This window comes from Kogia breviceps, chromosome 15 (genome assembly GCF_026419965.1).
Source record: "Kogia breviceps isolate mKogBre1 chromosome 15, mKogBre1 haplotype 1, whole genome shotgun sequence".
In the NCBI taxonomy this organism is placed as follows: domain Eukaryota; kingdom Metazoa; phylum Chordata; class Mammalia; order Artiodactyla; family Physeteridae; genus Kogia; species Kogia breviceps.
Genome location: NC_081324.1, coordinates 9007788 through 9031714, shown reverse-complemented (window position 1 = coordinate 9031714; position 23927 = coordinate 9007788). Strand labels below are relative to the sequence as shown.

Sequence of the window (23927 nt, the reverse complement as noted above, 5' to 3'; positions counted from 1 at the left end):
TTTACACATATTAGTTTATTGACGCAGCATTGCCTAAGGTAGGTGCTATTATTTCTATTGTTAACTAGTTTGTGAATCAAGACAGAGTCTTTAAGTAACTTGCTAGTAAGTTGTCAGGCTGAAGCTTGAACCGAGACAGTCTGACTCTGCTTTCCTGCTGAATTTGTGCTACAAGGTCATGATTAGCCACGTGCTGGTTTAATGCATCAGTGCTTTGTAAGACTGAAAAGTCTGTGTTAACAATCTGAGTCAGAGTACATCAATATGGAGTATCCACTGGGTTTCTGAGATTTCTAGTGACTTACCTTCTTCTGGGAATCAAGAGAATTCACTGAAAGGCAGAAACCAAAGAGAAATTTATAGTATAATTCCAGAATCCTGCCCCCGCATTATTAATATCCAGTGACTCGACTCTCATTTGACATGTGAGTCAACCCCCGGGGACAAGACGTGGACAGAAGCCCAGTAAGATGTTTTTCATTCAGGTAACCCCACCTTCACAACTGCAGTCATTTTCTCTGCTACACTCTGGTGGTGTGATCTTGAGTCTCTCTGATCTGTTAAACAGAGAAGACACAGAATAACATTTCAACATAGCTTATAGTTTAAACAGAGTACAATTCATACTTACAGAATCTCATTCAATCTAGCCCATATCCTTGTTCTTTCCTGCTTTACCATTTAATAAATGGTTAGTTCCGAGGTAGGGGCAGGACAGGAATAAAGACACAAAAGTAGAGAACGGACTTGAGGACATGGGGAGGGGGAAGGGTAAGCTGCGACGAAGTGAGAGAGTGGCATGGACATATATACACTACCACATGTAGAATAGATAGCTAGCGGGAAGCAGCCGCATAGCACAGGGAGATCAGCTCGGTGCTTTGTGACCACCTAGAGGGGTGGGATAGGGAGGGTGGGAGGGAGACGCAGGAGGGAAGAGATACGGGGACATATGTATTTGTATAACTGATTCACTTTGTTATAAAGCAGAAACTAACACAGCATTGTAAAGCAATTATACTCCAATAATGATGTTTAAAAAAAAGAAGTAGTGGGCTTCCCTGGTGGAGCAGTGGTTGAGAGTCCGCCTGCCTATGCAGGGGACACGGGTCCATGCCCTGGTCCGGGAAGATCCCACATGCCGCAGAGCTGCTAGGCCCGTGAGCCATGGCTGCTGAGCCTGTGCGTCTGGAGCCTGTGCTCCGCAACGGGAGAGGCCACAGCAGTGAGAGGCCTGAGTACCACAAAAAAAAAAAAAAAAAAAAAAAAAAAAGAAGTAATGAACTACTGATACACGCAGCAACTTGAAGAACTATAGGTATTTTCCTGAGTGCAAAAGAGATAATCTCAAAGGTTACACTCTATATGATCCCGTTCATGCAACATCCTTGAATTGACAAACTTACAGAATGTAGAACAAATTAGTGGTGGCTATGAGTTAAGAAGAGGATGGAGTAGGTTGGAAGTGGATGTCACAATTAAAAGGCAACTGTTCTTTGACTATATTAATGTCATTTTCCTCTCTGTGATATCATACTATAGATTTGCAAGGTATTGTCTTTGAGAAAACTGGATAAAGGGTACAAGGAATCTCTGTGTTATTTTTTATAACTGTGTGAATTTACAGTGATCTCAAAATAATAATGTTAGTTTAGAAAAAACGGCAAAGAGCAAGACAACTTTTTCCAACTTGTGATATCCAGGCAAATTCTGGTCAAGAAAAAAGCATTTCTCATGTTGTCAACTCTAACATAGCTAGAACGCTGAGCTGAAATGTGGGATTGGTGAAAGCAATCAATTAATCGTTAAATGCACTTCTGCTTTCTGAGATGTTCCTCTCCTGCTTTTCACTTCCCTTTTGTGTGAGCAATCACTTTCCTGGCATGTAACGTCTCTGGTTGGTTGTTGTTGTTTGTTTATTTTTAATTTCAGGCTTTGACTTGGAAGGAAGCTTGAACTTTGAATATGCAAAATTCACAGGGCTCAGATCACACCCATGCCATTCAACCTTTCTAAGGTTCTCTTTACTCCCAGCAAAATGTGTAGTGAAATCCTCTCCCAGTTTTACCTGCTGTTTCCAGAATGTCCAGCTGTGCTTTCAGACTGTTAGGATCACCTCAATTTGGGGTATTGCTTTGCTTATTTTTTTCTTGGTTTTCTAGTTCATGAATCCATTTGTCTCCTATCCAGTTCCTCTAACATAGTTGCCAAAATGATGTGGCCTTTCTTCTGTTAGTGGTTTGACACTACCTACCTCTCCCCTCCAAACACACACACCTCACAGTTTGGAGTCTGGGAAGATAGCTGGTGATGTCATTTTGTGGTATATAATGGGTGCGGGTTAGGTACTATATAGTTTTGTTGTTCAAATGGCTCTCTCTACATTTGTGCAAGGACTTATTTGTGAAGATTCAAAACAATGCCACTGCTACCCCTGCCATCTTATCTGAGTTATGATTTGTGGTATTTCTCTGTGATGCTTACGCACTTGTTTCAAATCTTAGGTGATCAAAGAATGAGATCAACATTTTTTTTCATCCTTCTTAAACACTTAGCTGGAGTTCAATTTTAGATAAAAGCTGAACCTCATATATAGGAGATCACCCACCAGAAAAAAGACTATGCAGAGACTAACACAATAAAATGCATCTTATTACTTATTTGTATCCAGTTTTAACTCTAAACTATCTCTGGAGTTCAAGAATCTTGGGCCACACCATGGGAAATGGCTTTAAAGATTTTTATCTAATAATATGTTTTGAAAATAATAGATTTGTAAGCCCCTTCCCAATTTAATTAGTTGACAATAATAGAGCAGAGTACTTTGGAGTAAACCTGTGCTTTAAACGTGCTCATTTATTTTCCTGAGTGTCTTACTTTTATTCGGGATTTCAACAGTTGTGGGTGGGGCGGGAACTGCGTCAGCAGGTACACACACTGCAGTCAACGTGAAGAAGTGCTTACACTTTCAGATCTGTCTCCATGAAATGCAGAAAATTACTTAAAGTTAGCTAAGGAGAATGAATGAATACTTGACTAAAGGAGCATTTTTAGGGAAACCGAAATCCCAGAACAAATTACAGTGCAGAGAGCATGGCAGGGTGTTTCTCATTTTTCATTTCACTTACTCTTTCTACCACATTTTTTAAAACCAAAGTAGAATGATTTAGGAAAAAAAAAGAAACTCAAAGAAAATCTTAAAAATCACAACCAAAAGAGTAGACTCAAAGAAAATCTTAAAAATCACAACCAAAAGAGTAGACCTCAAAATCAGTAGAAGTGTTGCATGGAAAATATTTCCCAAGCTGGCCCTAATTATATTTTGGCTGCTACCTGATCTCTGTTTCTTTCTTTTCTGTATGTTTCAGACTCAGATTCCTCTAACTATGTCTGAGAATGGTTCTGCTGAAGTGTAGGCTTTCCTTTTGCTTTACCTTCCAAAGGCAACAACATACTGTTGTCAAATTTAATTCAGAGACTTTCTAAAAATTTGATAAATCTGCACCTCATTTTTCCTCTACATTGTGATAGCTCATTGGCTTATTATGTAGTACATGTACCTAAGATTGAATAAGTAAATCCTGCAAATAACGTTGTGAGATGTGATAATAATGCTTTCGTGTAAAAATATATAATGTGTTCAACCAACCTAATCCACTCATAGTCCAGCTGTTCTGCACTTATAGGGCGTAAAGTGTGTGTGAGGACAGGACAGATGTGCCCTGTATCCCTCGATGACACAGAGGGAGAAACTAGACTCCTTTATTGTCATCCTTGTGCACCAAGGAATGAACGTCTACCTGATTGCCTGCTGTGGTATCACCATAATGTTCCTCTGAACCAGACAATCTCTAACCCAACTAAACATATACAAGAAAATGAGTGTCTTCTTTTTTTTTTTTTTTTTTTAAGGTAAGAGAGATTTTATTTCTTTTTCAGATTTTTTCAAGTTATATTTATACAGGTTTAATTTACATACAAGAAATTTCACTCTTTTAATGCTATAGATTGAGGAATTTTGACAAATTTGTACAGGGCTCCTTGTATTTTTTATATTTTTTTTTGAATTTTTGAATTTTATTTAATTTATTTTTTTATACAGCAGGTTCTTATTAGTCATCCATATTATACATATCAGTGTATACATGTCAATCTCAATCTCCCAGTTCATCACACCACCATTCCCCAGCCTCTGCTTTTCCACTTTGGTGTCCATACGTTTGTTCTCTACATCTCTGTCTCACTTTGTTCACTGAAAACCGGTTCATCTGTACCATTTTTAGGTTCCACATATATGAGTTAATAAACGATATTTGTTTTTCCCTTTCTGACTTACTTCACTCTGTATGGTAGTCTCTAAATTCATCCACGTCTCAACAAATGACCCAATTTCGTTCCTTTTTATGGCTGAGTAATATCCCATTGTATATATGTACCACAACTTCTTTATGCTTTCGTCTGTCGATGGGCATTTAGGTTCCTTCCATGTCCTGGCTATTGTAAACAGTGCTGCAATGAACACTGGGGTGCGTGTGTCATTTTGAATTATGGTTTTCTCTGGGTATATGCCCAGTAGTGGGATTGCTGGGTCATATGGTAGTTCTATTTTTAGTTTTTTAAGGAACCTCCATATTCTTCTCCATAGGGGCTGTGTCAATTTACATTCCCACCAACAGTGCAAGAGGGTTCCCATTTCTACACACCCTCCCCAGCATTTCTTGTTTGTAGATTTTCTAATGATGTCCATTCTAACTGGTGTGAGGTGATACCTCATTGTAGTTTTGATTTGCATTTCTCTAATAATTAGTGATGTTGAGCAGCTTTTCATGTGCCTCTTGGCCATCTGTATGTCCTCTTTGGAGAAATGTCTATTTAGGTCTTCTGCCAATTTTTTGATTGGGTTATTTGTTTTTTTTTTTTAAATTGAGCTGCATGAGCTGTTTATATATTTTGGAGATTAATCCATTGTCCGTTGATTCGTTTGCAAATATTTTCTCCCATTCTGAGGGTTGTCTTTTCATCTTCTTTGTAGTTTCCTTTGCTTTGCAAAAGCTTTTAAGTTTCATTAGGTCCCATTTGTTTATTTTTGTTTTTATTTCCATTACTCTAGGAGATGAATCAAAAAAGATCTTGCTGTGATTTATGTCAAAGAGTGTTCCTCCTATGTTTCCCTCTAAGGTTTCAGAGTGTCCAGTCTTACATTTAGGTCTTTAATCCATTTTGAGGTTATTTTTTGTATGGTGTTAGGGAGTGTTCTAATTTCACTCTTTTACATGTAGCTGCCCAGTTTTCCCAGCACCATTTATTGAAGAGACTGTCTTTTCTCCATTGTATATCCTTGCCTCCTTTGTCATAGATTAGTTGACCATAAGTGCATGGGTTTATCTCTGGGCTCTCTCTCCTGATCCATTGATCTATATTTCTGTTTTTGTGCCAGTAACGTATTGTCTTGATTACCGTAGCTTTGTAATATAGCCTGAAGTCAGGGTCCCTGATTCCTCCAGCTCCATTTTTTTTCCTCAAGACTGCTTTGGCTATTCGGGGTCTTTTCTGTCTCCATACAAATTTTAAGATTTTTTGTTCTAGTTCTGTAAAAAATGCCATTGGTAATTTGAAAGGGATTGCATTGGATCTATAGATTGCCTTGGATCTGTAGATTGCCTTGGGTAGTACAGTCACTTTCACAATGTTGATTCTTCCAATCTAAGAACATGGTATATCTCTCCATCTGTTGGTATCTTTAATTTCTTTCAACAGTGTCTTATAGTTTTCTGCATACAGGTGTTTTTTCTCCTTAGGTAGTTATATTCCTAGGTATTTTATTCTTTTTGTTGCAATGGTAAATGGGAGTGTTTCCTTAATTTATCTTTCAGATTTTTCATCATTACTGTATAGGAATGCAAGAGATTTCTGTGCATTAATTTGGTATCCTGCTACTTTACCAAATTCATTGATTAGCTCTAGTAGTTTTTTGGTGGCATCTTTAGGATTCTCTTAGTATCTTGTCATCTGCAAACAGTGACAGTTTTACTTCTCTTCTGATTTGGATTCCTTTTTTTTCTTTTTCTTCTCTGATTGCCGTGGCTAGGACTTCCAAAACTATGTTGAATAATAGTGGTGAGAGTGGACATCCTTGTCTTGTTCCTGATCTTAGAGGAAATGCTTTCAGTTTTTCACCATTGAGAATGATGTTTGCTGTGGGTTTGTCATATATGGCCTTTATTATGTTGAGGAAAGTTCCCTGTATGTCTACTTTCTGCAAGGTTTTTATCATAAATGGGTATTGCATTTTGTCAAAAGCTTTTTCTGCATCTATTGAGATGATCATATGGTTTTTCTTCTTCAATTTGTTAATGTGGTGTATCACATTGATTGATTTGCGTGTATTGAAGAATCCTTGCATCCCTGGGATAAATCCCACTTGATCATGGTGTATGATCCTTTCAATGTGTTGTTAGGTTCTGTTTGCTACTGTTTTGTTGAGGATTTTTGCATCTATATTCATCACTGATATTGGTCTGTAATTTTCTTTTTGTAGTATCTTTGTCTGATTTTGGTATCAGGGTAATGGTGGCCTGATAGAATGAGTTTGGGAGTGTTCCTTCCTCCGCAGGTTTTTGGAAGAGTTTGAGAAGGATTGGTGTTAACTCTTCTCTAAAGTTTTGATAGAATTCACCTGTGAAGCCATCTGGTCCTGGACTTTTGTTTGTGGGAAGACTTTAAATCACAATTTCCATTTCATGACTTGTGATTTTTCTGTTCATATTTTGTTTCTTCCTGGTTCAGTCTTGGAAGGTTATACCTTTCTAAGAATTTGTCCATTTCTTCCAGGTTGCCCATATTATTGGCATAGAGTTGTCTGTAGTAGTCTCTTAGGATGCTTTGTATTTCTGGGTGTCTGTTGTAACTTCTCCTTTTTCGTTTCTAATTTTATTGATTTGAGTCATCTCCCTCTTTTTCTTGATGAGTCTGATTAATGGTTTATCAATTTTGTTTATCTTCTCAAAGAACCAGCTTTTAGTTTTATTGATCTTTGCTATTGTTTTTTTTGTTTCTATTTTTTTTATTTCTGCTCTGATATTTATGATTTCTTTCCTTCTGCTAACTTTAGGTTTGTTTGTTCTTCTTTTTCTAGTTCCTTTAGATGTAGGTTAGATTGTTTATTTGAGCTTTTTCTTGTTTCTTGAGGTAGGCTTGTATAGCTTAAACTTCCTTCATAGAACTGCTTTTGCTGCATCCCGTAGGTTTTGAATTGTCGTGTTTTCATTGTCATTTGCCTCTAGGTATCTTTTTGATTTCATCTTTGATTTCTTCAGTGATCTCTTGGTTATTTAGTAACGTATTCTTTAGCCTCCATGTGTTTGTGTTTTTTATGTTTTTTTTTCCCTGTCATTGATTTCTCATCTCATAGCGTTGTGGTCAGAAAAGATGTTTGATATGATTTCATTTTTCTTAAATTTACTGAGGCTTGATTTGTGATCCAGGATGTGATCTATCCTGGAGAATGTTCCATGCTCACTTGAGAAAAAAGTTTGATCTGCTCTTTGGGATGGAATGCCTTATAAATATCAGTTAAATCTATCTGGTCTGTTGTGTCATTTAAAGATTGTATGTCCTAATTAATTTTCTGTTTGGATGAGCTATCCATTGGTTTAAGTGAGGTGTTATAGCCCCCACTATTATTGTGTTACTGTTGATTTTCTCTTTTATAGCTGTTAGCAACTGCCTTACGTATTGATGTACACCTATGTTGGGTGCGTATATATTTATAATTGTTATATCTTCTTTTTGGTTTGATCCCTTGATCATTATGTAGTGTTCTTCCTTTTCTCTTGTAACATTCTTTATATTAAAGTCTATTTTTTCTGATATGAGTATTGCTACTACAGCTTTATTTTGATTTCCTTTTGCATGGAATATCTTTTTCCATCCCCTCACTTTCAGTCTGACTGTGTCCCTAGGTCTGAAATGGGTCTCTCGTAGATAGCATATATATGAGTCTTGGTTTTTTATCCATTCAACAAGCCTGTGTCTTTTGGTTGGAACATTTAATCCATTCACGTTTAAGGTAATTATTGATATGTATGTTCCTATTTCCATTTTCTTAATTGTTTTGGGTTTGTTTTTGTAGGTCCTTTAATTCTCTTGTGCTTCTCACTTAGAGAAGTCCCTTTAGCATTTGTTGTAGAGCTGGTTTGGTGGTTCTGAATTTCCTTAGCTTTTGCTTGTCTGTTAAGCTTTTGATTTCTCCATCGAATCTGAATGAGATCCTTGCTGGGTAGAGTAATCTTGGTTGTAGGTTCTTCCCTTTCATCACTTTAAGTATATCAGGCCACTCGCTTCTGGCTTGTAGAGTTTCTGCTGAGAAATCAGCTGTTAACCTTATGGGAGTTCCCTTGCATGTTATTTGTTGTTCTTCCCTTGCTGCTTTCAGTAATTTTTCTTTGTCTTTAATTTTTGCCAATTTGATACTATGTGACTCAGTTTCTCCTTGGGTTTATCATGTATGGGATTCTCTGCACTTCCTGGACTTGGGTGGCTATTTCCTTTCCTATATTAGGGAAGTTTTCAACTACAATCTCTTCAAATATTTTCTCAGGTCCTTTCTCTCTCTCTTCTCCTTCTGGGACCCCTATAATGCTAATGTTGTTGCATTTAATGTTGTCCCAGAGGTCTCCTACGATGTCTTCATTTCTTTTCATTCTTTTTTCTTTATTCTGTTCCACAGCAATGAATTCCACCATTCTGTCTTCAGGTCACTTATCCATTCTTCTTCCTCAGTTATTCTGCTATTGATCCCGTCTAGTGTATTTTTCTTTTCAGTTATTGTGTTGTTCATCTCTGTTTGTTCTTTAGTTCTTCTAGATCTTTGTTAATAATTTCTTGCATCTTCTCGAGCTTTGCCTCCATTCCTTTTCCGAGGTCCTGGATCATCTTCACTATCATTATTCTGAATTCTTTTTCTGGAAGGTTGCCTATTTCCACTTCATTTTGGTTTTTTTTTTTCCTGTGGTTTTTTTTTTTTTTTTTTTTTTTTTTTTTTTTGCGGTACACAAGCCTTTCACTGTTGTGGCCTCTCCCATTGCGGAGCTGCGGAGCACAGGCTCCGGACACACAGGCTCAGAGGCCATGGCTCACAGGCCTAGCGGCTTCGCAGCACATGGGATCCTCCCGGACTGGGGCATGAACTCACGTCCCCTGTATCGGCAGGCAGACTCTCAACCACTGCACCACCAGGGAAGCCCATTTCCTGTGGTTTTTTCTTGTTCCTTCATCTGGTACACAGCCCTCTGCTTTTTCATCTTGTCTGTTGTTCTGTGAATGTGGTGTTTGTTCCACAGGCTGCAGGATTGTAGTTCTTCTTGCTTCTGCTGTCTGCACTCTGCTAGTGTTAGAGGGCCTCTTTCAGAGGCAGGAGGTGATTGTGGCTCACTGCAGGGATAAGGACACTGGCAGCAGAATTTCTGGGAAGTACCCCTTGGCATGAGCCCTCCCAGAGTCTTCCATTAGCTACACCAAAGAGTCTGCAGCCTACAAGATCGTTTTTGATCCACATCCTGCTAGTGTTGCAGCGTCTCCTGCAGAGACGGTAGGTGGCTGTGGCTCACCGTGAGGACAAGGACACTAGCAGCAGAAGTTCTGGTAAGTACTCCTTGGCATTAACCCTCCCAGAGTCTTCCATTAGCCCCACCAAAGAGCTGGGTTGGCTCCAGTGTTGTGTCGCCTCAGGACAAACAACCTAGTGTCTTCTTATAAACTTTATAATTTATGAGGGCTAAGGGTGTTGCTTTGTAAACTTATTCCAAAAGTCTTGCAATTCTTCAGGATATTTCATCAAAACCTTTTCTTAATAATCTCCTTATGTTCACTCAATACACTTAGTGATGGAGTAATTTTTTATTTAAATGTGGGTTTTATTGTTGGAAGGGAATAAGGAAAACTCATTTTTATGACATGCTTATTATGTGCCAAGTACATTCCTTTTACATTAATGTCTAAATCTGTTCCTCATGGAAAACCTTTAATGTACATATTATTTACTTTTTCACAGATGATGAGACTAAAGTTCAGAGATTTTAAAAGGCACACTCTAATTCATCCAGCAGAACAGGAATTCAAATTCTAGGCTGTCCCTAAAGTTCATGCTCTTAAGTAATCTGAAGTCAGGCAAGTGAAAATTATATTTTTCAGAGGCAGCGTTTGAATGTGGTACAGTGCAACATTGTATTACGTGGTTCTTAAACATGGAACAAGGTCTGAAGTCAGCCACTTTTCACACGTCTTGAATAGCACCATCATGGATTCTCAAATCTTCCTGAACCACAAATCTCCATTAATAAATGGCAGCCATGTGTGCACACACACACATTCTTGCATATTCTATCAGGAGGTACACTGATTCTGGATTAGGGATCCTTGAAATAAATGAACAGTATCCAAAGGCATTAATTTTAAAAGACATCACTGATTTATCTTGTCTGTCTTGAAAGATCATGTTCATTCTTAGTCACAGTTTAAATAGACTCTATACTTGATACAATATGTAGAAAAATGTTTACTACTCAAAATTCATTGTCTTCATGATTCATCAACAGTCTTTTGCATTGTTTGTTCACTCTCAGTTTCTGCTACTGTTTACTAATAGTTTGGGAAAGGAAGTGGGGTGCTCTACTGCCCAATAATATTATTATCTGTATTTTCTTATGGTTTCTTGTGAAGTTCAGGTATAGGAGGTGGTTGAAACTAATAGCGAAATGAGCTATGATGGTTTCACAATGGATTTCATCAATTCAATACTTTAATGCCATTAATATAGTTAATTGAGACCTATATAAACATCTGCCTTGCAAATGGATTTAAGTTTTAGAGATTTTAGAGCCATCAGAAATTACATACATCTTCTAACCCACTAATATGGACTGGTGTCATAGAGTGAGCTAGTCCATAATTGTAATATATTAAATAAGAGAAAGAAGACATGTTTTTCAGGCTTAAGAAGATACACTCTTATTTTTTGTTTTTGTTTTTAATATTTATTTATTTATTTTTGGCTGCATTGGGTCTTAGTTGTGGTACATGGGATCTTTCATTGTGGTGCATGGGCTTTTCTCTAGTTGTGACACTCAGTCTCCGGAGCACGTGGGCTCAGTAGTTGCTGCATGAGGGCTTAGTTGCCCCGTGGCATGTGGGATCTTAGTTCCCCGACCAGGGATTGAACCCACATCCCCTGCATTGGAAGGTGGATTCTCAACCACTGGACCGCCAGGGAAGTCCCCTGGGAGATACACCGTTGTTGATTATCAGCAAACTAAATTAAATGTCAGCTCACCTCAATGTATAAAAATATCATCATCATTATCACAACTTACATACCTCTTCTGTTGTTCTGGTTTAGTATTAAAAAAAAAAAAAGTTCAGCTCTACCAGTGTTACCTTGGGAGCACAAATGAGCCATGGGTAAGGCAGAGATAGGTTTTAAGTACTAGCAACATTGCTATCATGCTGTTAACATACGCTGTCTCTCTCTGTAGGGTAGAAATATGTCAGTGCTGTTACTTTTGCCAACATCCTACTCATATCACCAATCTTTGATGTTACAGCTAGAGAAAACAATGCTCGTGAACTATTTTCAGCCTCATTCCTTAATCAGTAGCTGAAAATGTTGAACCTTTTCACAATGATCTTAAAATTGAGCTTATTAGAATAGGTTTTAATAACTTACCATTTTTAAGTAACTTGTGTGTGTGGTAGTGTGGGCAGCCCTATGAGTTTTATGACTGATGGTAAGAATTTAACTTGTCTTAAATGCATTCTTACTCTACTATGAAAATTCTATTTCACTTGATGGAAATATACTTATTGAGATTATAAAACCTAAGTAGCACAGAAAGGAATTTCTCATCTTTTTTCTCTTGCCTCCCTTTCACTTATTTTTTACACACTTAAAATATTGTAAGAAAAATAAGAATAAAGAAGATATAATCCTACTCTATTTTTAATGCATTTCTGAGAGGTACTGCTATTTTTCTCTTCTATCATAACACACTCTGGGATCACAGTATTTAATGTTCTCTGATCTCTCTGCTGTTTCCGTTTAGCTTCACAGATCCACATTGTGTTGGCTGAAGATCATTCGATCTTTTATTTTTTTCCATATTCACCCCTTCCACATTGTCCCATTTCTAAGTCATAAGTATTGAATTATTATTAACACTTTCAAGCTGTTTTTTAAAACAATAGGTGTGGTGATTTGAGGGCTTTTTATCTTTGGAGAGAAAAGAAAAAAGCTAACTAGAAAATACAATTCTGTATCTCCAGGACCATATATAGAGAGTTAATGTAAGCAGCGAGTTAGTGAGAACTTGTGAATAAAGGAATAAGAGAAGAAAAAAAAAGATATAAAGATATCATGATTTTTTTTTATTATGGGAACTATTTCAGTGTCCATAAATTGTATAGTACTTAATGGGAATGAAATAATTCACTTGGGACCATGTACATTTACCTGAAGAAAACAAAATATCCTTTACTGCAAGATATCTGTGTGTCCAAAGTTAGAAATGCGCTGAGTGCAAACATTTTTCTTATTATTTCTGAAACTCGAGAAATGAAAAGAGAATTCATTTTTCAAATGGCAGTTACAAGTTTTCTTTCTTTCACTGGAACTTTCCATCTCTTTCAGCATGAACAGGAAGTAATATTTATATTTGGATATGAGAAATGAAAACAAAAACTAAAGCGTTAATATGGTTAAACTTGAGCATCACTAAACAAAGGCATAAGTCCAGGGATAAATCCAGATTTTGTAGGATCTGAAGCTCATACAAATCGGGGGCTTTCTTTAAGAAAAACAATTCAACCTATGGAGATAAAATTAGATACAAAAGTGAGTATATGTTTAAAGTAGAAACAAGAAAAAATAAAAATATATAAAAGCAAATAACTCAAACATTAAAAAATTCAGAATATATACATATTTAATCAGCTCTACATGTCTAAAATATTTTTTTCTTCCTTTTTTACTACATATTCTTTGATTACCTCTTTTATGAATTATTTTTAAGGTATGATTTCCTATAACAAGAATAAAAATAATTCAGTATTTTAATGTAATAGATTAAACATATTTATTATTGATAGTTGAAATTCATAAAATATTTAAATCTAGAAGTACTTAGTGTTTGTAGAAATACTAGATACTTGTTTTCTAAAAACATGGGGATTTTCATGAATTCTATTTTGCATAGTTTCATCAACAAATGTGTATTTTTATACTCATAGATGCTGCATTATATGTACAGTCCTGACAGGAGAGGGCTTCTGTTTTGACTAGGTGTCTACAAAAACCAAATACCCTACTTAAAATTTCACATGGCTGTTGATTGGGAGAATTTTCCACAAAATAGCTTCTAACACATATATATGGAATCTAAAAAAAAAAACAAAACAAAAATGGTCTGAAGGACCTAGGGGCAGGACAGGAGAAAAAATAGACGTAGAGAGTGGACTTGAGGACACGGGGAGGGGGAAGGGTAAGCTGGGACAAAGTGAGAGAGTGGCATGGACATATATACACAACCAAATGTAAAACAGATAGCTAGTGTGGGTGTGGGTTTTGTCTGGAAGTAATGATGTTCCCATCGTTGAAAACATAATTACAAGGATGTTGATGCTTACATGCAAAGAAACCTGGGTGTTGTGGTCTAGCCACACACTTGGAAAGGAGAGAAAATTCTTACGTAGAGAGTTGGCTGTCTCCAGAGATGTTTCTGAGAATACCTTATTAGCCTCTTTAAATATTAAAAGAATAAACCTGTTTAAAGAACAAAAAAAGATGCCAAATTACAGTCAATGCATTTTGTCTATATAGTTTTGCTATGTCTCTCTTTAGAGATTCACTGAATGAGTGAATATTGTGTTTTTAATATCTACTTTTTAATTTATTTTACCCAGAGACAAAGTAGTATAATTATGTTTCTCGAGTTTATGTCTTTTCTTCTTAATTCAATCATCAAGCCTTTGGAGGCAAGAGGATTTCTTCCTCTTTATATGCATAATGGCAAAGATTGAGGCATGCAGTAATAATCTCTAAATGTAACTGAATTATTCAGAGCTTCTTATTTTATTTTTCAAAGAGAAAATTAGACTTAAGGGCTATTTATAATCCTTCAATGTGCTTATGAACTTAAGTGACATCTGCTGATATTAGAAGTTACCTTTAATCAGGGTGGGGTTGCATGATTAAAACACTAATTTTTGCTGAGACGCTGCTAATCAAGGATTAAATCACAATTCAGCAGAACAAATTTAGTCATCAAAAGAAACAGGAATGCCTGCAACATAAAAAGGAGACTATACCATTCAGCTGAACAGTTTATTTTGTAGCTTCATAATGGGTCCTTTGATCAGGTCTAGGGCAGAGATTCCTGTTCACTCTGCATCATGGCACACAAAGATAAAGATAATGTAAAAGGCAAGGTTTTTCATGTCCACTTAAGTCTGGCCTAGCTGCTCTGTCGTGTGCATACCTAGTATTTCAGGAGTCTAGATGGGAATTTCTGGTGTTGACAACAATTCCAATTTCTTACCATTGAGATGCTAAATAGATATCATCACAAAAATGCTTGGGTGCTATGTCATAATTTTAGGAAAGAAAAGAAAAAATCGTATACTGAAATACATCGTCTTGTTTTTGTTGAATAGGTGATAGTAATGGAGAAACATACTCAAAATTCTCCATCTGTTGCTATACAGTAAACAATAAAATTAAATAGTAAGTTTAAAATTTAACCTAAACTTGTTGAGACTCATTGTCACAGGATGGCATGATTACCTTGTAAAGTTGTCTTCCTGTCTTAGCATGACTTATTTGATAGAGACCCAGGCATGATTATAAAGATTAGAAAAAGTTTTCTGTGCTGTTGGCTCAGCAGAAATGGAGAGGTGATTTGTCATTATAAACCATATTGTTGATATTCAGAAATTATTTTTTCCTTACTGAGAATATGAGTTGCCTAATGGTAGCATCTGTTGTTGGCCCAGTAGGCAGGCAATAGGCTGGAAGTGATGCCAGCTTGGGTGCATGAACCCCTGGCAGCTCTTGAGTGGACCATGGCCCAGGCATCCTCAGGGGGTTAATAGTTCAGGCTCTCCAGGACCAAAACATGAAAACAGTGGATTTCTTGTGTGTGTGTGTGTATATGTGGCTTGTGGGATGCATGGACAGCAGGCGCAGCTGTTCAGAAGCTACAAAGTACCTCCTGCCATGAACTTCATGATGGTTAATAAGGAGGGAGTTACTGAAATATTTGAGCATTGCTCTATGTCACTTCAGGTCTCAGAAAGGGGCTCCATTTATTTATTGACAGTAATGATAACCAACAACTCCTGAAATTCAGTAAATTATATAACAAATATTAGAATGAATTATTTACATTAAAATGTATGCCTAACAAGCAATTTTGTAATGTATCTTTTTGTTTATATTGAGACTAAAAGAGAGCATATTTACTCATATGTTAATCTATTTTAGCATGCGAGGTGATAAATATAACATTGTCTCTTCGTATAAGTATGCGTAGATGAAATAGGATTATTCTATTCACATAAATATGACCATTGTTTTGTAAATTAAAATACTGCCTGTTTACCTCATGAATCAAAAAGTACAGGCTTAATTAATTTTTTTTTGTTAGTCCTGTGTGATGTTCCATTGTATAGCATTGTGTATTTAGTCATTTCTCTATTGAAAAATATTTTTCAATTTTTAAACAATTGTTTGTTTTTTGTCACCTTCAATATTATCAGTTTTCAATATAGACTCTTGAGCTTATATTTTATATTCTAGCATTTTTATTTCTTTTGGAAAATTTTCCCAAATAGCATTTCCTGATTATTTTCTGTTTTTACACATCCTTGTCAAGACTAGTTATCAATTTGTGTTTTGTTTTCTTTTTTAATTTTGGCAAGCTGGTAGGTAAAACTATAACATCACTGTTACTTTAATTAAAGTCTCAGTATTATCTAATGGAGTTAAACCTATATTCGTATAGGTATCATCTATATAAATCAACTCTTCTGAGAGTTTCCCCGTCATGGGCTTTTTAAAAAACTTTCATTTTAGTCCTTCTTAAAAAAAAAAAAAAATTTATTTATTTTTGACTGCATTGGGTCTTCATTGCTGCCCACGGGCTTTCTCTAGTTGTGGAAAGTGGGGGCTACTCTTCATTGCTTCATTTTATACAAACTATTTCTAAAGAATAATGTATACCGTTTACTAGTTTAATGTATTACATGTCTATTTTTTCTTTTGCTTTGTTTATGGTATATTTCTCCATGCAAATATATTATGTGTAATTTGTAGTTAAACTACTTTTCTCCTTTATGACAACTCTATTCTCTGAATAGCTTAGAAACCCCCAGCCCCACAATGTTATAGAAATATTATCCTAAACATTTTTTGCTATTTATTTTAAAGATGTTTATATCTAATCTACAATTGACATGAAACTTATTTTTCTATATTTTTATAAGGTGAAGGGCTATTTTTCTTATTTCTCTTTTAGCAGCTACTCTTAATCACATCCTGTATTTGATAACATTTTTATGTACCGAACTGAAATGATATCTTATCTTACACAATGCTATATACCATATTTGAATCATTTCCTACACTCTCTATCCTGTTCAACTAATCCATCCATTTTTTTTCTTAATACCATATCATTTAATAAAGTCACTCATATTATACTTTAATATCCTTTAAAGTGAGCACTTTCCATTTTTATTTTAATTTAAATTATCTTATAATATTCTAAGTAGAATTGTAATAAGTTTATATGGACATTTAAATAATTAAATCATGACTGATTTCTCTGTTAAGGACCTCTTACTTTATATTAATTCCATAAGATTTGATAACTATCTTTGTCTTTATATATATCCTATACTTTTCCTATTTAATTTACTCAGGGATATTTTACACATATTTTTCCATTTTTATTAAAATGTAATTTCCATTTGAAATTCAAAAAGATTCTTGCTAATGTATTAAAACTGTTGATTTCTGTATATGCAGCTAGTCTTCAGCCACATTAAAAATATCTAGTTCATCATGTTTGCAGAGAAGTCTTTTCTAAATTTATAATCATAAAATACAGTTAAATTTATTTTGCTAAACATTAATTTTCTTACCTTATTCCACTGGCTAGAACCCCCAAAATAATACCAAAAATCTCTGGTGAGTTTTATTCTTGATTTTACTGAACCTGGATTTAGCAATTTATTATTTGGTATGCTATATTTTGGAGAACTTTAGCTAATACTCTTTATAATGTTTCATTGTTTTATCTATATTCTGATGCTACTGATTTTTTTTTTTTTTTTTTAATTTTATTTTTTTTTTGATGCTACTGATTTTTAAGCTGGGAATAACTTGTATTTTTTCTCTTCTATTGGTGTAAATATATTGAATAAACATTAGTATAATGTGTATAGATAATATTGTTACATGTGAAGTTTAGAAGTTACATGGATACTGCATGTATAGAATGCTAATGTAAAGAAAGCACTCAGATGAGCAGGAATTTATATACAATTTGAACTAAAACTGTTTTGATTTTATCTCAGAATGATAAATCTCAAACAATGTAAGTTCCATAAAGCTTTTAGCCTTGTCAGATGGTTTATGCGTTGAGGAACAAAATTACTTAGTTTGGAGTTATTTTAAAACATTAAAAGCCACTATACGATTTAAAATAAATAAAGGTTTATAACTTCATCCCACAAAATAACTTTTAGGTTTTAAGTAATTTTACGAATTATTCTAGCTTCAGCAAGTATTAGAAGATTCTCCATTATATTAAAGAATGTTGGAGAATTTTGTTAAGATTCTTAAACTTTGTTTCAGATTGGCTTCAAATTCTGAAAAGGTATTTTTTTATCAAATCTTCTTAAAAGGAATTCAATATTGCTGTCTCACTCTCTGTGACAAAATATTCATATATATATGTACATGAATATATATATATATATATTTTAAGTTTTAATTACCAATTCAACATTCTTTTAAAATGTTTAGTTTAAAACTTAAGTACCATGGAAGAATTTTCTCAGCAGAATGGTGATTTTCTCCATTAAATAGTTATTTGACACCCAATGTTCTGTTCTGTTTCAAAAATCCTTTCTTGAATTTTATATCACTCTTTTAAAAAATGAAGCTTCTAAAAGACTACATTTTAAGTCATTCTTCAATACAGCAGACATATATTAAAGTGTGAGCAATTTCTCTGAAAAAAAATCAGACTCATTCAAACCATTCTGGTGGTTCAAATGGATTGATACTCAGAGAATATAACTGTGTGGAGGATGTAGAATCGTTTTTGAACCAGTTATAAATATTTATAAATGAATTGAGGGAGATCTTTACAAAGAAAATGAATGTGTTGCCATTGGCTAAATACCATTTTCTTTGTTAATTATAAATATTGAGGGTTCTGTAGGTTCATTCATGTTTAACCTAATCCCTGGATGAGCAAAATATATGACAAATTGTAATTCTGAAATATTGAAAACACTGTGACATTTTTATTTTCCCTTAAGCATGAAGTGTACATTAATAGGTAATTTTAAGAAAGAAATAATGCAATTAAGCACTTAAATCATCTTTTCCTAAATCACATTTGGAATTTGGAATTAAAAAAACAAAAACAAGAGCAAAAACAAAATCATGGTTAGTCATGTTGTTGAAGTTTGCAATTACCCAACGCAAAGAATTGTTTACTTTAAATCTTAACCTCCACATCCTGGAGGCACAGCAAAGTCAGTGTCTCACAATCTCTCTTCACATTATTTTATCTTTGCTCACAAAAATCTTAACTCTGATTATGTGCTGTAGAAATAAAACAGATATAAAATCAGTTCAAAAACAATGACCAAAACCAGTGAAAACAAGTGGAACATTTTTTTCAGAGAGAACATTTAAAATGTTGCACTAAATCAACTGAAAATGTAAAGATAATAGCATATTGCTACTCTCATTTGCTACTCTAATTGTTCCACATTTATGGAGTTCTGCCCTGGGTAGTTTTAATAGCAGTTGTTAACCACTGTCATTTATCAGCAACCTTATTACAGTTCAAAATGGAATTGTAATTGAAACACTTGAACAAGTTAAAATTGACAATAAATTTACAGTCTGATAGGATTTGCTTAATGAACTTTATGTAATAAAATTTTAATTGTTTTTGAGCATTTACAGGATATATTGCCTAAAAGTTTTAAAATTTATAATTAACCCATAACAATTCAAGGGAGTAAGTTCATACCAGAAAGCAAAAGGCAAGTTACAATTAAACATAACATTATTCCTAATTTTATGGAAATAGTAATGATTTTCCTCTTCCTGCATTCTTCTACTCTTCTGTATTTTTTCTTCTTTTCTTGATAGATGATTTTTTTTTTTTTTTTTTTTTGCTGCCTGTGAGATGTAATTTGTGTGGCAAGAAGAAATCTTGCTTAACTCCACATATCTTATCCACTGGCCACAATGTCTGAATATTTATGAGAATACATTCTATCCAGATTATTAGATCTTAGAGTCAAATGTATGGGATCTGTTTCTCCACACACCACATTCACGTTTAATACCTGTGGGCACCAGTATCTGTAGCTATAAAATAGCAATAGCTGTTTGTTGTGAAAATCAGAGTAGATGGTAAACACATAATAAATGTTCCTTTATTATTATTTAAAGTTTGGAAATTCCACTTAAGTGATCTCATTAATCTTTAAAATAAATTAAATCCGTGTAGGTATTTTCAGGTGATTGTCAATAAACTAGCTGATTAACTGAATAGGACACATATTAAGTAGCTGATGACCTAGCAGGATTGAGATGTAAGTTGTGAATAAAAAAACCCAGTCTTTAGAGTATGAAACACAAGGTCTGACCATGCAGAGCACTGCAGAATTGTTCTTGGTTAACAGGGTGGAAAGTGAGGTTTCTAGTCCACAAAAGAATATAGAGTTGATGAAAGTGAATCCAAAATGTCTGAAAAGAAGGTAGATATAGAAAGCTGTTCGTTCATTCATTCATTCATTCATTCATTCCTTATTTAGCAATGTCCTCCACCCCCTTCCTAGAACACAGAAACTCAGCTGACTTTAAAAAGGTGGGAAACATTCCTTGTTTGCCTGAGGGAAAAAAGGTTAAGCAGATAAGCTTTTGGTCAAATATTTATGATTATGTTTCTTAAATACCTTTCTGAAACTCTCCATAGTCTAGAAAAGAAAATAGACTTCACTAGAAGACTATACTTAATATGTCATTTTTTTTTAATTTACAAAAGTATTACATGAACCATTTTCTTTAAAGTTGTTTCAAGCAATGTTTAGTCACCTACATGCAGTAAATGCAATTGATTCTCTTTACAGAGATATATGCGCCTCCTACTTCTGTGCCCCTTTCCAGATAAAACTGCTAACAGTTTGTTCAGGAGAGAACTTCCTTGTCTCTTGGGAGACTCTCTCTACCTCTGATTCTGCTTACATTGTTATAAATAAATAATATGTAAACAAATACTTTGTAATACGTTTTGTAAACAAATTTGTTGAGTTTGGTGATTTGACTCTCTCCCTTAAATATATATCTTGGGAAGCTTTCATGTCAATACAATATTTTTTTAATGCAACATAGATATGTGTGTGTGTATTTATAGATAATACCGTGTAACATAATTTATTTAAGCACTCCCATAAAGATGGCACTAAGTTTGCTTCCATTTTTCAGATGCTGCTCATTCACATCCTTATCTTTGAGCATAAACACAAGCCCTTCTGTAGTGTATACTTCAGAAGCAAAATTACTAATCTTAATGGTATTTATAGCATAATTTTAACAGATGTAGCCGTATTCTCTAAAAAAGTAATTAACAGTCAACAACCCCATGAAAGTATATCATTATGTATTTCACTAACAATGGATATTATTAATATATTTTAATATTTGCAAATCCAATAGAAAATTATTTTAATTGATGTTTTAATTTGTGTTTTCTCAATTATTAGTAATCTTAAGCATATTTTTACACTTGATTATTTGTATTTTTATATTTCGTGGAATACTATGAAAGTTATATTGTTTTGTCTTTCTATTATATTGTTTTGTCTTTCTATTATATTGTTTTGTCTTTCTATTGATATTTAGCCTTTTTTATGTATCTACATATATTCTGAAAATCTTTTTCTTCATATGCTATGATTTGTATGACTTTAACAGGAAGAGTTCTTCAACTTGACGATTATGAAAACACTGTCCAATAATTTTTATTTTCATACACTTAAACCTTTTAAATATAGGCATTTAATCCATCTAGAAATTATATCTTTGGTTGCTGAAGAGAGAGTACATTATTAGCCAGTTGTCTGAGATACAATTATTGAATATATCATTTTATCAGTAAAATGAAAGGACATTTCATCACATATTAAGAATCCTATGGACCCTACTTTGTGTTATATTGATTTACTTAAATATTTATGAACAAAGCAATGTTTTAATTAGAAAAGATTTGTGGTTACCTCATAGGTAACAACTCATTCACTTTGTTTTACAAAGTTTTCAGTTATTCATGCTCATTATATCTTCCCAGTGAATTTTAGTATAAGTTGACTGAGTTATTCATAAAATATTTTTGGTTTGTTTATTTTAGTTAGCTTATTTGGAGAAAACTGACTTCTTTACATTAAGAATCTTCCCATCCAGAAACATACATGTCTCTCCATTTGGTTACTTGTCTCTCATGCATTTTGATAGCATTTAATATATAATTCCCATGGGTATGACAGCTCTTATGAGGTATTTTTCAAAGTACTTGAGTGATCTGTGTGCTCTAGTAAGTCTTTCCTTATTTGTTGGTTCTTTCAGTTGTCTATATTTGCACCTCACTTTATGGTGTTTGTTTTTTCTCAAAAAATGTGACAGATTTTGGATGTTTGCTCATCTTTTCATTTTACTTTGCATGAAAATCATGATGTTCTATTAAATGAAGTGTCCATAATTTGGTTACTTGGTATCATTTATCTCTTTTACTACTGAAAATATTTATTTGGACATAGATTTTAAATCTTCTTAAAGTGTGTCTTAATGGATAACTTCATTTTACTTTCATCTGTTTTCTGTTCACCTCAATTTTGAATCACATATGATCAAGCAATTTTCATTTACTTTGGAGCTCCTAAAAATACTATAATTTATTATTTTCTCAGGAATAAGTATATTTTTAGAAAGAAGCTCTTTATATTTAATGCTATTATTGTCTCTTTTGTACTTTGCAGATTCTTTTAGGCTTCATATTCCTGTTGATTATTTTGAAGTGCTGCAAATACATTTCAGCCTACACTTTATCATAAATATTGTGGGTGGCTCTTATTTAGATTACTTCAGTTTTTACAGCTGGTATAAGAATCTTATTCCTTTGAGCTGAGATATGAGGATTACATTAAATGAATTTTTATTGTCAGTTTGAACAATTAGTATCAAGAAGAGGACTAACGTGGATTCATGAGATTTTGTAAAGCAATTTTCTCTACATTGAAACTTTGTGAGCAGAAGCAAATGTTTCCATATTTGATTATTTTTATGTCTCTTCTCTATTCAAAGTATAGGCTAAGATTTTGAGATTCCATTTCTGCTTCTTTTATTGCTGATTCAGGAAAATGACTAGTTCTGTTAAGATGTACCCCTCTCACAGCTAATGTACATCTGTGTAAGGATGGATGTGAGACAGCAGTTGGAAGCTGCATAGATGGGAATTTGCCAACAAGTTTTATCTTTGGTGTACTTAGCACACCCCTACAGAGCACATCTGCTGCTGGTTTACAAAGTTAACATGATCACAAATGTGCTTTGTTTATCCTAAAGTCTTGTCTTCATCTGTCACATCTAAAAGTAAGTCAGAATGCTCAGCTTTTCAGGAAAGTAGTGTCCTTGATTGGAGTAAAGTCATGTGCCAGGACTACATTGTTTAGCGCTTAGCCCTGCTATTCATTGGCTTAATATTTGTTGTGTTTATGGTTAATTTTTCATTCTTGGTAAGTAACTTAGAAGTTTTCTGATCTACATAAAATTGTCTTCAAATGGATTCAGGCTATATTTCCTAAGATTCACCTTTAACTCTACCCTGGCTCTCCAAATAGCAGTCGTTTAAGTTATTTTGCATCAGTTTACTTATTTCCATAGCACACACTTAGGTGTACACACATTGTTTCTTGATTATCACTACCTGATCCCATCTATAATATATTTAGAATATATCTATATGTGTGTGTGTGTGTATTCACATATAGAACAAGAGTAAATACAGGGAGATCATGTTAAAAGGACAATAACTCAAGAGTGAGATATTGAGTACCTTTTACATACTATGTGCACAGTAAAATAAGGAAGGAAGGGAGGGAGGGAGGAAGGGAGGAAAGAGAAAAAGAAAGAAAGAAGAAAGAAAGGGAAAGAAAGGGAGAAAGAAAGAAAATGAGAGAGAGGGAGGGAGAGAGTAAGAAAGTGTGTAAAGACATAGATATATAGGTATATAGGCAGAAAGATAAATAGACAGATGATAGCAGGCTGACTGCAAATGGGTATGAAGGATCTTTTAAAGTGATAGAAATGAATAGAATAATTCATTTTGGTGATATTTGCACAGCTCTGTAAAGTAACAAAAAAAGCTTAGTGTATAATTTAAATGGTTGACTTTTATGGTATGCAAATTATTTCTTAATCTGTTATTAAAAGACCATTTGAAATCTTGCAATACATATATTAAAAATTAATAAATCTATTCAGTAAACAGAACTTTATTGAGTTCACACCTCACACCAAGCACTGTGATAACGATTTTAGACTTGATCAGGAATAAAAGTGGTTATTAAAA

The 23927-nt window shown here is 34.1% G+C and overlaps 2 long non-coding RNA genes across 5 annotated transcripts in view; one reads left to right on the top strand and one right to left on the bottom strand.

Moving 5' to 3' along the window:
* The window catches only part of LOC136792630 (uncharacterized), a 492301-nt gene that overhangs the window by 19011 nt on the left and 449363 nt on the right, over positions 1 to 23927 (bottom strand). For all 3 annotated transcript variants that reach the window (XR_010836693.1, XR_010836691.1, XR_010836692.1), the window contains one exon: positions 496 to 557. This is a non-coding gene — a long non-coding RNA (uncharacterized lncRNA). The remainder of the gene's footprint in view (positions 1 to 495; positions 558 to 23927) is intronic.
* The window catches only part of LOC136792628 (uncharacterized), a 205846-nt gene that overhangs the window by 27492 nt on the left and 154427 nt on the right, over positions 1 to 23927 (top strand). The window lies entirely within an intron of this gene.